The following is a 6,828-nucleotide window of genomic DNA, read 5'->3' as shown; positions in this document are numbered from 1 at the left end:
GGGGGAGCGGACGGGCGCGTCCACTGCCTAGTGCGCGCAGATAGCCATTCCTGCCTCCTGTGCACACCACCAGGGCATAGAACATTGACTATGGAAGTCTTGGTGTTGATTTCCCGGGAGCGGCGGGACCCACTGGAATGTAGACGGGTGCACGTGAGCGTCCCCCGCCCCTCCAGCAAGCAGCACGGTAGTGTGGTCCCCGCCACGCCAGGCATAAGGCAAGCGAGAAGGGACGCACTTTTCCAGCTCTGCAAAGCGACAGAGAGAGGATCTGGCGGAGGTCCACTGTCCGATGCTACTGAGAGGAGGAGACCGGATCCGAGTCCTAGCAATTTTCTTGCGCCAAGAAAAGTTGTGTCTTGGATGCAATAGGATGTGGCGCGCGGAGTCACAAGGAAAGACGCTCTGATGACCTTACAAGGGGCTAGGAAAGGGGAGGGGGAATCGGGTGTTGACCTTTCTGCTCCAGGCCCTGGGACCTGGGACAAGGAACTTAGCAGTCACAAAGCCTTCTTGGGTAGTAACCCTTCCACCAGGAGACACGGGGGTCTCCGAGTGAGGCCCTGAGAGCCTTCCTGACTGAAAGGAGAATGACTCACTGAAGGTGAGAGCTTTGTTGCTCGAATTTGAAGTCCTCTTTATAGCTTCAAACTAGTGGCCCACACCACTTCCTTGATCAGAGCATCACCAGGAAAGGTGACGTTGGGGGCTGCGCAGGAACTAGGCTTCCAGAAGGACAGGTCCACATAGAGACAAGTGTCCTGGGCCTTGAATGTGTCTGGAATCTGTCTAAGAAAAGATCAATGCGGGCAGTGAATATACAAATGTGCTTCACACAATTGATGTATGTATGGATTGTGATTAGAGTTGTATGAGCCCCTAATAAAACGATTTTTTTAAAAAGAAAGAAAATGTCTTGAAAATGATGGCAACAAACGTACAAATGTGCTTGACACAATGGATATATGTATGGATTGTGATAAGAGTTATAGGAGCCCCCAATAATATGATTTTAAAAAGAAGAGACCCATGCACACGTCTGCTTAGAACACTGAACAAAGGACCTTTAAAGGAAAATAGTAACATCAACTCCTTCATGTAGTAACTATGATTCGGACTCTACCTGACGGCATGCATGCAATAACAAGCCCTGTCCAGGAAGAAGAGTGCTGATTAGCTGTTTCCAGACCTGGGCCTGGGGAGTGTCTGTATCCCTTGCTATGATCCCAAGTGCGTGCTAAGAAAAAACAGTAAAATACTGGAAGCAGTACGCCAAAATGTTCAAAGTCATTGACTGCAATTGTTAAATTATAGGTGCTTTATTTTTTTTCTTTACATTTTTTGGACAACTTTCCCAAAGTTTTGGCAAGTGACCTAAATATCATCATCGAAAAATAAACTTTAGCACTTAAATGGCAGATACAATATTATCTCAACTACATGAACATATAGAAAAAAGGCAGGATGAAAATACAAACAATTGCTAACAATTTGTTACTTTTGACATATAAGTTGATGCTCGTCTGATCTGCTTAGCACTTTTCTGCATTTTCCACCACAAAAATGAAGAAAAAATACAAACCGTTTAGAAATAAACTAGGTCATTTTGTTCCATTGTCATGTGCCAGGAGTTTCCCAAATAAGATAATGAACATAAAAGCCTTTAGAACTATAAAGTAAACGTAATACATTCGTGTTGTTATGCATTTATAGTATTTTTTTACATTAACTAACAAATGGTTTCAAATGTATAATAGTCTCCCTGCACATGAGTCTCTGGGCAGTTTCTCTGAGGCAAAAGCAACTTATAGATAAACGAATTCACATTCCAGACTACAAACCCAGAGGCCTATCTAGCCTGTTCACAAGGTGACCATCTTAGTGACTGGAGAACCGAGACAATCACAAGAGGCATGATTTCTGTTTCCTCCCTGTTTAAATAAAGAATCCGACCCAACGCACGTGATGTTTGTAAACAAAGGCAGTTGATGTTTCGGTCGCTCGGGGTTAGTTGGCGTTGTTAGTACGCATTGTTTAAACCTTTTGTGGCTGTGTTCCAAGTGTTTTGCTATAATTTTCTTAGTTTTGTGGCTTTTTGTACTGATTTTAGATTTTAAAAAAACATGGGTGCTAAGAAAGAGTTTTTTGAAAAGAATCATCATGATAAGGAACTGGTTCACAGTGTTATCGATGTTGTTGATGATAATTTAGTAAACGGAAACGCCAGCAGCAGACCACGTTAGACAGATTTATTTTTAGAGAAAGCCAGGCAGGTCCTAGTGAATAAAGGCAAAGCTGGGGGGAGAAGCTCCTGAAAAGCAGCTACCAGTTGATTTGATGGAAGGGGATTCCCCTTCCAAACAATGACTCTCTCTCCATCCCTCCTCTCCACGTCCCTGTCCACAGATCCAGATCCTCCTCAATCTCAAGGTATGGGCCACACTGTAGTTGTTGAAAACTTTTTTATGTTGTGTTTCTTATTTAAATTATATTATTTAACTCTGGATTTATTTACTTTGAACTTCCTGTGTAATGTTTTGTATAGAAAGGCAAGGTTAGGGTAAAAACTTGGTGGTCGAGAACAGATTAATCCGTTTTCCGTTCTCTCTTATGGGAAAGATTGATTCAGAACTCGAATGTATCACATCTAGACGCTCCTAGAGTGAATTAGTGCCGAGGTCCGGGGTTCTTCTGTATGTTCAATGGATAACACAAGTAAGAGACTGAACTTTTAAACTCAAATTTCTGGCTGCCAGCCAAGTACTGTCATTTTAATTGACTGTGAGATGAATAAGCTGACTTTTACACTTCCCTAGAGACATTTCAAAGGAACTCTGGCGACACAGGAAGAAAGACCAGCTACCTGCTTCCTGTAAGACAGCACAATGAACAGTGTCACCTCGCCCACAAAAACAGTGGTCGACATCCTAGCCTGGTGTCTTCAGAGCTCATGAGCAACCATCTAAGGTGCAAACAATGGTCTCCTTGTCCAGAGGAAAGCAGATTGATGAAAATCAAGAAACATAGGGAAGCAACCAGTTCGATGGACTAATGGATCACATAAGCATCACTCTCCACCATCCTGAGACCAGAAGAACGAAATGGTACCCAGCTACCACTACCAACTGCTCTGAATAGGACCACATTAGAAGCGTGAGAAAAAGGTGGAACAAAATTCAAACTAATAAAAGAGACCAGGCTTATTGTTTGGATAGAAGAACCTGGTCAGACTCCCAAAATTCTGGCCTTTTGTCACCATTGAGGTCTAGAACAAAACCATGTTTAAGAATAGCCAACCATTTTAGATCCAAAGAACAGTATTTACCCATGGACAAAGGGTTAAAAAGGATAGGATGGTGGAAATAAGAAACATTTAGGGACGTGGATAAGTGATGTTACAATGAGGGGATGGATATATATGAATTGAAACAAAATGTATAATTTTTTAATGTAAAATTGATTATTTTGTAAAACTTCACCCGGGAACTCTAGTGGCCTAGTGGGTTACACATTGAGCTACTAACTGAAAGGTCGGCAGTTCAAAACTACCCGCAGGGAAAAAAATTAGTCTTTCTACTCCTGTAAAGAATTACAGTCTAGGAAACCTATGGTGGCTACTCTATCCTATAAGGTCACTTTGAGTCAGAATCCGCTTTCTGGCAATGAGTTTGAATTTGGGGGTTGAATTCTGACCTAAGTTAAAATTAAAAGTAGAGTTTTTTAATAAAGGTAATGGAATTTTTGTACATAATTTTTAAGCTTTCTCATATATATATAGTTGTATATTTGACTCTTTGTCCATTATCATGTTTGAGATTTGTTCTTGTATTGTGATATAGATAGTGATGCTTCATTTGTGTACATATTGTATGATTTCCCATTGTGTGATTATGTCATAATTCACAATTCATTCTATTACTTATAAACATTTGAGTTTTCCTTACCTTTTGGATATCCTGAATAAAATTTTCATGAACATTAAAAAAAAAAGACTGCAGCCTAAGAAACCTTATGAAGTAGTTTTACTCCGTCATCTGGTGCTAAGATTAGTCAAAATTAACTGGACAACACTTAACAACCACCACAAAGAACATTTCAGTAGCTCTCTGATCTGAAGTGCTTATTGATGAACATCAAAGATTACATACATCCTTCAATAACATCACAATATAAAGAGAACGAAACAAAATCCTCATCAATCCAAATCACACCTATTGCCATCAAGTAGATTCTAACTCACAGTGATCCTATAGGGGGCTTCTGAAACAGTACATCTTCCCAGGAACACAGTCTCATCTTTCTTCCACAGAACAGCTCATTGAAACCTATGAACTTACAGTTGGAAGTGCTAGGGTTACCAGACTGCCACCAGAACTCCATTAAAAAAAAAATCTTACAAGTAGACCAATAAACAACATCATCATAATGAAGAAGAAAAGTTTGAAGCTATCAGATCTTATTTGGATCGACATCAACACCCATGGAACTAACAGTCAAAAAATCAAATGACATATTGCATTGAGCCAATCTGCAAACAATCTCTTTAAAGTGTTAGACAGCAAAGATGTCACTTGAAGGGCTAAGGTGTGCCTGACCCAAGTCATTGTATTTTCAATCGCTCAGATGCATGTGGAAGCTGGACAGTGAATAAGGAAGCTGGCAGAAGAACAGATGCATTTGAATGATGGTTTGGGTGAAGACTAGTCAGTGAACAGTGGACTGCCAGAAGAAAAACAAATCTGCTTGGAAGAAGTACAGCCAGAATGCTCCTTGGAAGTGAGGATGCAAGACTTCGTCTCATGTGCTTTTGATATATTATCAGGGGGACCAGTCTCTAGAGAAGGACAGGATGCCTGTCAAGAGACTTGTAGAAGGTCAGCAAAAAAGAGGAAGCCCCTCAACAAGGTAGGTAGACACAGTGACTGCAGCTAAGGACCAAGCCTAGCAGTGATTGTGAAGATGGTACCTGACTGGTTAGAGTTGTGTGCTCGTGCATGGGGTCACGATGAGTCAGCACTGATTGTATGGTACCTAACAGCATCTACAATTGTTTGAGACATCTCAAAAAGAAGACATAAATTCTTATTCCACAATTCTGATTTTAGCCTTTGGGAATACTTATAGAGCAAATGACATGTAAATAAAGTGTCCTTCATCACGGCATTAAAATCACAAAAATCTATTGCCAAAGTAAACTAATGTCTGGATTTCACAGGAAGAGAGCAGGCACCATAGAATGTACAGTATGCAAGCACTTTAGCCTCACAAATGACATGGTAATGAAGAGAGAACTAATTGCAATCGTAGGTTTTCATGAGATACAATTGTGATGAAACAGTTACCAGGTAATTACCATTTTCTACTGTACAATTAACTCATGTCAGCCTTGCAAGAATAAAACAGAACATAAGATATAGCTTTTCAAAATAATATAGTCTCAGAAAAAAGGCCCTAGATTTACAGCTATTAGACTTTTTAAATTTTAAGTTTGATAACCAGTAAATCTATTCTTCAGTTATGATGATTCTATGATGTTCTCTTTGCTCATTTTCTTTCCTGCAAAAATTTAAGATTAATGTAAAGTGACTTATTACCCAAGACTCTGAATAGTGAATGTGATCAAAATCTACTGAAATTTTAAATAAACCTTTTATACATAAAGAAGTTCTCCTTTAAATCCTCATTTTAAAAATTTCCAAATTATGTCTGAGTGGTATTCTTAGACTATTCTTGCCATCTGCATACAAATATTTACAGAGTATTAAATAGAAACCTTTTTAAAAAGATCCTTTCAATACATTTATATTCTTTTAAACTATACTTATAGGAGAGTGCATGCAAGTTATACTACAACACACAAGAACCATGAATACTATACCATGAACCTACCACCCAATCTAAAAACTGGAATGTGACCGTTATCTTTGTACTAGCCTAGGAGTTCCTTTTCTATCCAACACCCTGCTTATCCACAGGTAACAACTATCCTGAACTTTGTTTTCTATCATCCTTTGCCTTAAAAATATAATAACTTCGTTTGACTTAGTTTTGAACTTTTTGAAAATGAAAAGCTTTCTCTCTATACAATCCTGTGGTGCTGTATATAATCCTCGGTCTTTTAAAGTCAATAATCAGTATCAAATCCTAGACCCTCTCATGTTGTTTCAGATTGCTGTAGCTCGATGATTTTCACTGATATATAATACTCCATTGTGTAACTATTCTATAATTTATGTATTCATCATTATTATGAAATTTGAACATCCACTTTTTAAACATTATGAGCAATGAACCCAGGAATTCTCTTACTGTTATCTCTTAGTGCACATATGCAAAATTTTCTGTAAGGTATATTTGTAGGAGTGAAAATGCTTAGTAGAAGAGAGGAAAATATTCAATTTAACAACTTAGAACCAAATTGATTTTTCAAATCAGTTGTGTCAGTTTACACTCCCCTCAAAGTAAAATCAAAGCTCATTTCTTTTAATACAATTCCACCTTAAAAATGAATCTATTTTTAAGGTGAATTTATTTATAATATGGTCCTTTTGGTAAATGGTTAATCATAATGATGAAAATTAAACTTTATTAAATCTTCAATGTTCCTTATAAAACCCTGCTAGATACAAATTTTAAAAATGAATCTTAAAATTTTCGATGCCCTTTCAGTGAAAATGAATCTGTCTTAGCAGTACAGCTAAGAAAAGAAATTTGCCACTTTAAATAAATGTAATAGGGGACTCCGCAGAATCCAGCCCAGGAGAGCTGCTTAGAGGGAACTTTAACACAACTAGAACACAGGAGGAGCATCATAAAGATAAGTAGGCA

Source organism: Echinops telfairi, unplaced genomic scaffold (assembly GCF_000313985.2).
Source record: "Echinops telfairi isolate 266 unplaced genomic scaffold, ASM31398v2 ScPeMD7_7420;HRSCAF=8458, whole genome shotgun sequence".
In the NCBI taxonomy this organism is placed as follows: Eukaryota; Metazoa; Chordata; class Mammalia; order Afrosoricida; family Tenrecidae; genus Echinops; species Echinops telfairi.
The sequence above is the reverse complement of the archived record's forward strand: the minus strand, read 5'-3'. Positions refer to the sequence as shown.